Here is an 11,942-nt window from a genome sequence, read left to right as displayed (position 1 = left end):
AGAGAAAACTTTTCTTACCTGCAGAAAGATATAAATAGTCAGGTACAGGAAGGTCTAAGGTCACCAATCAGATTCAACACAAATAAGAATATCCCAAGAAATATTATAGTCAGATTCTCAAAGGTTGTAAGCAAAGAGAGGATCCTGGAGGCAGTGAGAGAAAAGAAGGAAAAAACATAAAGGAAGATCTAATATCCCTGGCAACAGCCTTCTTAGCCAAAACTTTACAGGTCAGGAGAGAACGGGATAATATATTCAGAGTTCTGAGGGGGAAAAATTGTTAAATAAGAACACTGTGCCCAGTGAACTTATCCTTCAGAAATGAAAAAGAGGTAAAGACTTTCCCAGACAAACAAAAGCTGAGAGAATTTATCACTACCACACCTATCCTACAAGTAATACTAAAGGCAGTTCTTCAAGCTGAAAGAAAAGGATGCCAATGTAATTGTAATATTAGTATTGTAATTGCAGTGTTTACAGCACTTATATATTTAGTAAGAAGACCAAAACATAAAACTATTAAATGTGAGAATAACTACAAAAATTTGTAAAACAATAAGCAATATAAAAATGTGAATTGTGACCCAAAAAAATCAAAATGTAGAGGAAGAAGGGAATTAATTCACAATGTATACCAGGTTTATGCTAGGAAAGTTGTTTAATTTCTTTTTGTTGCTGTTGTTGCATTTATAGTTAAGTCAGTATTAGTTTTAAATATTTGTTATAACTATATAATGATTATAGAATAATTTTTTTTTCTTTCTGAAACACAGTTTCACTTTTGTTGCCCAGGATAGAGCAAAATGGTACAATCTCAGCTCACTCCAACCTCTGCCTTCTGGTTTCAAGCAATTCTTCTACCTCCGCTTCCTGAGTAGCTAGGATTATAGATGCCCACCACCACACCCAACTAATTTTTTATATTTTTAGTAGAGATGGGGTTTCACCATGTTGGCCAGGCTGATCTTGAACTCCTGACCTCAGGTGATTCACTCACTTCTGCCTCCGAAAGTGCTGGGATTACAGATGTGAGCCACCACACCCAGACACTATAGGATAATTTTAGTAAGCCTCATGGTAACAAAAAAGCAAAAATGTATAAGACACTCTAAAGTTAAAAAGCAATGATTTAAAATATACTACCAAATAAAATCATTTAACCACATGTAAATACAGTAATAAAGGAAGAGAAGAATTACACAAAAACTAGGAAACAAATAACAAAATGGTAGGAAAAAGGCCTTACCTATTAAAGATAATATTAAATGTAAATGAACTAAATTCTACAATTAAAAGACATGCGGTGGCTAAATAGATTAAAAATAAGACCTAAATAGGCTGTCTACAAGAAAACAACTTCACATGCAAAGACATACCCAGACCTGAAGGTAAAGGGATGGAAAAACATATTACATGGAGATGGAAACCAAAACAGATCAGGAGGAGCTATACTTACATTGGATAAAATAGATTTTAATTCAAAAATAAACAAAAGACAAAGAAGGTCATTATATAATGATAAAGGTCATTATATAATAAATCTGTAAAAGAATCTAACAATAATATATATATATATATATATATATATATATATATATATACTCAAAACAAGAGCATTCAGATATATAAAGCAAATATTGATTGATATAAAGGGAGAGATAGATTATAATACAAAAATAGTAGGAGACTTCAATACTTCTGTTTGGATAATGAACAGGTCATCTGGTCAGGAAGTCAATGAAGAAACAGAGTTAAACTATACTCTAGGCCACGTGGCCCTAAGAGACATTTACAGAAAATTTCCTCTGACTGCTGCAGAATATACATTTTTCTTCTCAGCATTTCAAAAATATAGACCATGTGTTAGGCCACAAAACAAGACAATAAATTCTAAAAATTGTAAATCATATCAAGCATATTTCCTGATGATAATAGAGTAAAAACAGAAATAAATAAGAGAAGAAACTTTGGTAGTGGAACAAATACTGAGAAACAAAGCAATATGTTCATAAATAACCAATGAATCAATGAATAAATTAAAAAGAAAATTTAAAGATTTGTTTTGGAAACAAGTAGAAACACAACATATCAGAACCTATGGGATACAGCAAAAGCAGCCATAAAAGAAAAGTTTATAGCAATAAATGCCTACATGCAAAACAAATGGAAAGACTCCAAATAGACAACCAAATGATAACCTCAAGGAACTTGAAAAGCAAAAACAAAGCAACCAAAAATAGTAGAAGAAAAGAAATAATGAAGTTTAAAGTAGAAACAAATAAAATTGAGACTGAGGAAAAGATCAACAAAACAAAAACTTGTTTTATCAGAGAACCAACACTGACAAATTTTATCTCTCTAGACTGATAAAAAAATAAATAGAAAAACCAAATAAATAAAAAAGAAAAAGGAAACATTACTACTGACACCATAGCAATGCAGAGGATCAACAGAGACAATTGTGAACAAAGGTATGCCAACAAAATTGAAAGCCTAGAAGAAATGGGTAAATGTCTAGAAACATAAAACTTACCAAGATTGAATCATGAAAAAATAAAACCTGAACAGACAAATAACTCATAAAATCAAAGCAGTCATAAAATCAAAGCAGTAATAAACAGAATCCCATCAAAGTAAAGCCTGGGAACTGACAGACTCACTGCAGAATTCTTCCAAACATTTAAGAACTAATATCAATTATACACAGCCTATTTCATAAATCAATAAAAATAAATAAATAAATAGGAGGGAATATATCTGAACTTATCTATGAGGCCAGCATTTCCATAATACCAAAACCAGACAGAGACACAACCACCAGGGCCTGTCCCAGAAGGCTTACCCATAGAAGGATGCTGTAGCAAAGGCAGAAATGCCTGCAGCCTGTGTCTTCACTGGGCCCAGAAAAGAGAAAAGTCGAGGATATAGATGTGCAATGACTCCTTCCCTCAAACTCATCAACTGGATTGGTCATCTCTCCTGTGTATAGAAGAGAGTGAGAAAAAGCAGATATTGTTACCACAAAATTAAAAGTAAAAAAGTGACTCTCTGTCATATCTTTCAGTGTTTATCCATGTGCAGATAATTTTTTATTACTCTAACCATAATATATATGCTTTTAATTTAGTGTTCTGTTGTTCCCATTCAACATTTTTATGTTAACATATTTATGGTGCTACTTAGAAGCTGTAATTACTATTTTATTACCTAGGCAATAGTCCATTAAATAGATAAGACTTATTTCACTGAAATATTGCCCCATAATTGAACATTTTAATTAATTTAATTTGATAATAATCTTCTTGCATACAGCCCCTTTCTTTCTCTTACATTTTCTCTGGCACTTTTCAATAAATGGGATTACTAAACTTTTTGCAGCACTTCATATGTATTGTAAAATTGCTATCTAGAGGATGATGTCCAACTGCACTGCCATCTGTAATGATTGAGCTTATAATAATGAATCTTGTATTTAACTTTGTTTTGTTAATATCATCCATTTAAATTTTTCTATTTAAAATTCATGTTTTTTCATCATTAATATTTTATTTTCCTAAAAGATTATTGTGTTTCTCTATGGAATACAAATGTTTCTTGACTTAAAAATGAAATTACATCTTGATAAACTCATCATAAGTTGAAAATATCATAAATTTTAATATATGGCTGACTGGGAACTGTGGCTCACTGCCACTACACGGCATTGCAAAAGAAGTGCAATTTCTACTGTGAATGGGTATTAATTTTTACCATTGTAAGTCAAACCATCAGAAGCTGGGAACTGTCTGTGCATAAATTCCTTAAGGGTCTGACTTTTGGCAAACTCTAAACTTGACAGCCAATACATTATCCATAGTCAGAAGGATGATTTTGAATTTTTCCCTTCAGAATTTTGAATTTTCACATATTAATAGAGTCACTGAGTAGCTGATATCCACAATGTAAGGTGATAGTCTACTTTGTAAGAGATAAAGAGGTTCATGTCTAATAAGATGGGAAAGACATGCTTAGCACCCATAAAGGCCACATAGTCAGTACTTATTTGCAACTATGTTGATTTTGTTGTCATGCTTTTCTATAGCATACCAGTTTGAAACCCACTCAGTCATTCATGACTCCAACTTATTTCTGGGCACAGGAAGCCACTCTTCAATACAAAATAAGTAGAAGATTAATTCCTAGCAGATGTACCAGACTTTGACTAAACACCAGAAATTGCAGAGCTCCAACTTTCAAAACAAAGATTTTTAAAGAGTCCTCTCCCAAACTAGTAAATACTCTACACCTTCCTTTCTGCCATTCCTGTTCCCACTCATCAACAAGATGAACAAAGCTCCAGAACAGATGTCTTCCCTTGGCAGTCTATGAGTTGGATGAAGCTGAAAACTCAAGATCAAGGTCAGGGACCTGTTCATCGAGTAAAAACTGCACAATACTCTCTATGTGCTCAGCAACCCCACCTTTCCTTTTTCCCTCTGATCCTGTCTTACTTCCAAATAAACTCTTTCAATTTGAATCCCTGTTTCTTTCTTGTTTAGGATGCCAAAATTTCTGCTTGGACCCTAAAAGTAGGTATCTAGTATCTTAGGCAAGGGACTGGTTCTATCTCTAAGTCTTTCCATTGTTTTCCAGTGTGAGTCTCATGTTTCTATACATGTAAAATTAAAGTTGGATATTAATTACCTCCAAAAAATCAAAGATCGCAATTTCAACAGTTTGGTCAACTTGCCCCTCATACATTTCCTATCAAGACATTTACATCTTGCTCTTCGGTTTTCTATCTCTGGCAAGTCACCTGATTGTTCCTTGATGAATTTTTAAATTATTTTTCTGTGAAAATACCTGATTATATCCTAATTCCTGGAACAAAAATGTGTCTTCTAGAATTATTTTGTTGATCTTTAGAGATTTTGTGCTTCTCAGAATGGCATTTTGAGGCTTTTCCAAAACAAGCTACCTCTTTAATAATGCTTTTGTCTACCTCAAACACTTCATTGCATCCTTATTTGATAATGTCCACAGGATCTTTTCAAATCCTATGGTTTCTACATATACACATTAACTGTTCTCATCCATAAAACAGATTTTCTTTCACATGAATTTAGAATGAGGTTTTATTATATATGAGATACTAGTAGGTATCCAGTAGATGGATACTAGCAAGTGGATATGCTTGAAATTCGGTGTTGCTAGAGCTAATCAGTTGTGTTACTAAAATTAAAAATGAAAGAATCTTGCTGCATGTGTTATCAAATGTACTCTGTATTTCTCTGTAGCCTTTTAAGAAACTAGCACAAAGCCATGCATATGTTAGGCAGTTAATTAATGTCTCATTGAGCCATGGAAGTAGTGCACCATTATATAGCTTGGTTATTTTTGATAAAATTGGTTTAGCTATCTTTTGCTTATATTTTTATTGAAGTTAAAAATGTATAAATTATTCTAAGTGGAAGTATATTGTGTCAAGGTCCTGACTCTCCCCTGAGGACTTGTCAGGTAAAAGCTGTTGAGAACAGGTCTAGTGACTACTGAGCTCTCTTGTCCACTCCACCTCACCCACTTAAATGCAGTTGTAACTGCACAGCATAAGCCAGAAGCCATTCATGTTTTGGCCCACATATTCTTCTATGCCACAGCTTCATCTTCACCTTGCTCTGATGCCTTGAGATACTTATTTTTGGACTACCTATATGGCTCTTTGTAGAAATTCTCAAGGTATTTTTCAACTACTTCACACTACACACACACACACACACACACACACACACACACACACACACACACAGAGGCCTATTATCAGATCTGGTATGGTATCCTTTCAATTTCTGTATTGAGTTGGTTTTTACAATCAGTAAAAGAGATATCTGGGAGATCTATTAATATTGTTCCATAAATCCTCTGTTCCTCAGTTATAGAACTTCCTGTTCTTTCCCGTGCCACCTGGTGACAATAACAAATGTTTCCATGGTAGCAGGCAATCTCCTTCTTTCTCTGCTGCATGACATCTAGACAATTGCTGGCTACCCTTTCTTATTATAACTTGGAGTAGCAATTTGGTTAAATACTCAGGAATTCTTTTTGAGTGACAGCTTTATAGTTCTGCAAAAACCACAAAACTAACTCAATCAAGGAAAATAGTTGAAATTTTTTATACTTCCTATTTTCTTAATTCTCAAATTTAATCCATCACTAAGTCTTAGTGATTTTTTTTGTTTTAAATATATCTTAAATATACTTCTCCCTATTTTCTCTGCCCCTAGTTTAGTCTAAGCTGCTGAATTATTTCAATGCCTCCAAATCTGTACCACCCACCTCACCATTCACTCCTGCCCTTTCTGCTAATTCTGGACCTATTAGTCCTTAGATCAGACTTTCATTCTTCCTGTGTGCTGCTTGACAATGTAGGGAGACTAACCATTCCACACTTTGATAACCCAGATATGTGTCAGCTGGCTTACTGATGATTCTCCCAGTGGGAGATAGTTGCAGGAAATTGGAGGATGGTAAGGACAAGCCAGTTATTTTCATCCCTAGGCAACATCTCTGGCACTGTTTCTATCTTTTCTGTGATATAGCTCTTACCTTTTATGATTCTAGGTTCCATTAGGAAACTGTGGGCCCAGGACACCAGTCTACCACCTGTTTCCTTTGACCTTCCAGCCTGGGGATGTTAGGGACTTCAAGCTGTTGCTAATTCTGCTTACCTCACTTTGACTTTTTAATCCACATGATAAACTAGATAACTAATTCCCTGAATTTAATACTTTGAGTCATTTCTGTAATCTTAATTACAAACTGACAATTCATTCTCTATTTTCCTACACTGAAACCAAAGGCATCTTTTCAAAATAGAAGTCTAATCAAGTATTCTCATTTTTTAAAATATTTAATGTCCTTCTATTTCTTTTAGGATAGAGACAAATATTCTTAATGTTAAGCTGCACTGTTTGGTCCCCACTTAACTTTCCAGCATCATGCGCTTCCATGCTTATTCTTTCTTGGTACTCTAGCTGCATTGGTCTTCTTTTTGTTTCTTGGATGTGTTATACATATTCCTGCCACTGGGTATATGCACATGTTCTTCTTTCTGTTTGAAAGCTCTTCTCATGAAAACAGACACATAGACCAATGGAATAGAACAGAGAGCCCAGAAATAAGGGCATACACCTACAATCATCTGATTTCGACAAAGCTGAATTTTTTTTTTTGCCCCAACGGGGAGAGAACTCCCAGTTCAATAAGTGGTGCTGGAATAAATGACAGCCATATGCAGAAGATTGAAACTTTGTCCATTCCTCACACAATATATAAAAATCAACTCAAAATAAATTAAAACTTAAATGTTAAACCCAAAACTATAAAAATCCTGGAAGGCAACCTAAGCAATACCATCCTGGACATAGGAACAGGCAAGGATTTAATGATGAAGAAGCCAAAAGCAATTGCAGCAAGAGCAAAAATTGACAAAAGGGATCTTAGAAAACTTAAGAGCTGTGTACAGCAAAATAAACTATCAACAGGGTAAATAGACAACCTACAGAATGGGAGAACATTTTTGCAAATTATGCATCTGACAAAGGTCTAATATACAACATCTAGATTGGCAAAGTACATAAACACTTTTCTAAAGAAGACATATATGCCTCCAACAATTATAAGAAAAAAGCTCAACATCACTGATCATTAGAGAAATGCAAATAAAACACACAATGGGATACCATCTCACAATAATCAGAATGGTTGTTAGTAAAAAATTTAAAAAAAAACCAGATAATGGAGAGGTTGTACAGAAAAAGGAACAATTATACACTGTTGGTGTGAGTCAAATTTAGTTCAACCACTGTGGAAGGCAGTGTGGCAATTCCTCAAAGACCTAAAAAGAGAAATACCACTCATACCAGCAATCCCATTGCTGGGTATATATCCAAAGGAATATAAATCATTCTTTCTGTCATAAAGACACATTCATGTGTATGTTCACTGCAGCACTCTTCACCACAGCAAAGACATCGAATCAACCTAAATGCCCACCAATGGCAGATTGGATAAGGAAAATGTAGTACATATACACCACGGAATACTATGCAGCCATACAGAAGAATGAGATCATGTTCTTTGCAGGGACGTGGATAGAGCTGGAAATCACTATCCTTAGCAAACCAGTGCAGCAACGGAAAACCAAATACCACATGTTCTCACTTCTAAGTGAGAGCTAAATGATGTGAATATATGAATACATAGAAGGGAACAACACACACTGGGGTTTACCGGGAAGTGGAGAGTAGGAAGAGGAAATGAATCATGAAAAATAACTAATGGATACAAGGCTAAATTTCCAGGTGATGAAATAATCTGTACAATAAACCCCTGTGATACAAGTTTACCTATATATTATAACAAACCTACACATGTACCCCTAAACTTAAATTTTAAAAACAAGAACTTTTTTCTTTGAACTGAATTAACTCATATTTCTTCAGATTTCTACTCCATCATTACTTCTCAAAGAAAACCTTCTCTTCTCCGTATGATATGATGTGAAACTATCTTCCACCTCTTTCTAAAGCGCTTATCAAAGTGTAACTTGAAGTTTATTTATAAGATTTTTATATGAATTTCCATCTCTGCCACGAGACCTAAACTCTATGATAGCAGAAAAGGTTTTTTTTTTTTTTTTTTGAATTATTGAATATAATGCTTAGCCGTAGCTGAAACAGTGGCATAGTGCCAACTATTTGGCTGAATGAATGCCGAATAAATTAGTGAAAAAATTGGGCAATTTAGGAAGAAAGGAAAAAAGGAAGACAGAAGCAAAAAGGAAGGAGAAAAGAATGAAGTAACCAACTGAAACTTAAAGGGAGGGAGAAAAGCCAGTCACAGAGGTAGTTTTTATATTTATTACTTTAATCAAGATATAGTTGTGATATCTCACATTCAGACTGGCAGCCCTGAGAATTGTTCTTGGCTGAGTTGCTGCCGAATTTAGTCTGGGTGTCCTCATACCCACATAGTTGTGGTAACAATGGAGGATGTTCTGTGAGATACTGGCATTTCTAAGTTATCCATGAGCTCAAAATCAGCTCTGTCTAATGCTAAATTATCTTCTAAGTATAAGAAGTATCATTTTAGCTAAATGTAAAATATATTTGGATTAAATAAAAAAAGGATTATTATTTTGGCAAACACATAAGAGAAAAATTCACAGAGACAAAAGTGTCCAATTCTAAGGATAAGAGACAAGTGGGCAGGCAGGAAATGGAAAGGCAAGAGGCTAAGTAGATTCTTCCTTTGTGAGTGAAAGCTAGGGAGCACCAACACACACTCTTAGTCTTTGGCCTTACTTAATAGTTAATGTCAGTGCATTTGTGCCTAATAAAGAGATATTATAGATTAAATATGTATGTTTCTCCCAAAAGTCATAGTTTCAAGTCTATTCTCCAATGTGGAAACATTTGAAAGGAAGGCCTTTGAAAATTGATTAGGTCATGAGTGCAGAGCTTCCACCAATGGAATTAGGGCTTTTATATAAGAGACACCAGAAAACCCCCGTCCCTTCTACCACGTGGCGGTATAGCATGAAGACAGCTATCTATGACCCAGAAAGTTAACGCTCACCAAATTTACTGGTGCCTTATCTTAGACTTTCCAGACACCAAACCTGTAAGAAATAAATATCTGTTGTTTATAAGCCACCCAGTTTATGATATTTCATTATAGTTACCGAAACAGACTAATGCGCATGGCAACCTGGATGTTAGCTTAGACATCCAGCCCAAACTTAGCATCTTGCAAAATTCCTCTGCTGGTATCATCTTGTTAGTTCTATAGGTCTTTGGCCACCAAAATTCAGTTTCTTTCAAATCCCATGCATGATTTGATGTACATAAGAGCCAAAAACAACTTCACCTCTTCTTTTGTACTCTTTCCCTTTCACTCCAGGCAAATCCTTCACCCTGCTCTCAATCAGTCACATTTTCCCTCAATCTTCCTTTCTTTCTTCATCAGCTCTCATCTTCTCATTTCTCACTTCCTATATCTTTAGCTCCAAACAATTTTATTGCATTTAATCATAGTCAGGGTAATTATATTCGTGACATTATGTACAAGAATAGACATATTTTGAAGACACAGTCCAGCTCACAGCAATATGTATAAAGCTGAAAGCCATTATTCTAAGTGAAATAACTCAAAAAAGAAAAAAAGAAAATCAAATGTCACATGTTCTCAGTTGTAAGTACTATTCTACATATCACAATATTTCCTTACATTTGTGTGGTAATTCACAATTTACAATGCATTTGTGTATACATTATATAGAAAGCATCCAGCAAAATGCTTGTGACATTCTCTGTATTCACTAACATTTTATAACATTACCTTGAATTGTACTGTAAGTTCTCCCTAAAATTTTGTGAAATAGACAAAAGAAACCTTATAATGCAATTATATAAAAGAAAAAAATTGGTGTTCACAGAAGTGATGTGATTTGAGTAGGATCATACCTCGAAAAACTAAGATTCAAACCCAGTTCCACAAATTTCAGGTGCATTCCTTTTGCCTTGAACACTAAATTTCAGTTCTGTTTTTACTGGTTATATTAATATGTGATTTCTCAGATATCATTGCATAGTAATACATCAATATAGTCTCATTTTTTAATTTTATAACTTCCTGTTTCAACAACACTGTATACCAAAATGAAGTCTAGATAAAGCTCATATTGCTTCTTAAACCTCTATAAAGCAAGATAAAATTAAGCTATATCATCCCTTAATTTGTATGTCTTTCAATTAAATAATTCTACTGTACTCCAGTATGTATGAGTAATAGCAGTGGATTATCAGTCACACCTGAGTAGGGCTTACAGCAGTAAGCCAAATGCCATTTTAAAGACAAGGACCTTTCTGAGATGCAGTCTCTGCCAGACTTTTTAAAGAAGTGACTGGAATAAAGCAGGCCTGAGCTCATGGGGGTGGACAGTAGCTGGTCTGAATTTTTCTGAAATGGCATTAATAACGTGGCAAGCTTTAATATGCTAAACAAAGACCGTCATAATTTCATGCGCTATAATTTCTATAGATCAGATATGCAAGCAGTCATTTTCTAAAAGTGATGAGGTTAAAAAAAAAAAAAAACTCTTGGTGATATGAGTATCAACTAACTTTAGTACTACTACATGTTAAAAGTATACACAGATAGACATTCTCTTTGGAATATTTAAAGATACAGAAAGCCTCTTGTTAATTTATCATTGTTTTAAAACCCAACTCAGCTTTGACAACTGGTTGGATAAATAGAGACATCTTAGCTCTAAAAACCATGAAATTATTTTCAATAATTGAAAAAGTTCAATGTTTTCAAATAGTCACTGATGCTGAGTGCATAGTGCCTAGCTCTGCTATAATAGTATTTCCTAAAATACCCTCCAGGGAATACTAAGTGCTATTTAAAAACAGATGAAAGCAACATTTTTCATTTATAATATAATTTTAATACTATATAATAATGTTTCAAACATATTTTGTATCTCTTTATTGTTTAGAAAATACAATATACTCTATGTATACTTTGAACAACCAAACTATACAAAACCAATTCTGTGGTTTAGAGGGGAAAACTTAAAAAAAAAAATGGAGACCGGGCACGGTGACTCATGCCTGTAATCCCAGCACTTTGGGAGGCCGAGGCAGGTGGATTACAAGGTCAAGAGATCGAGACCATGTTGAAACCCCATCTCTACTAAAAAACACAAAAATTAGCTGGGCGTGGTGGTGCATGCCTGTAGTCCCAGCTACTCAGGAAGCTGAGGCAGGAGAATCGCTTGAACCCAGGAGGAAGAGTTTGCAGTGAGCCAAGATCGTGCCACTGCACTCCCGCCTAGCACCTAGCGACACAGGGAGACTGTCTCAAAAAAAAAAAAAAAAAAAAAAAGGAAGCTCTCA

Source organism: Saimiri boliviensis, chromosome 8 (assembly GCF_048565385.1).
Source record: "Saimiri boliviensis isolate mSaiBol1 chromosome 8, mSaiBol1.pri, whole genome shotgun sequence".
Classification (NCBI taxonomy): domain Eukaryota; kingdom Metazoa; phylum Chordata; class Mammalia; order Primates; family Cebidae; genus Saimiri; species Saimiri boliviensis.
The sequence above is the reverse complement of the archived record's forward strand: the minus strand, read 5'-3'. Positions refer to the sequence as shown.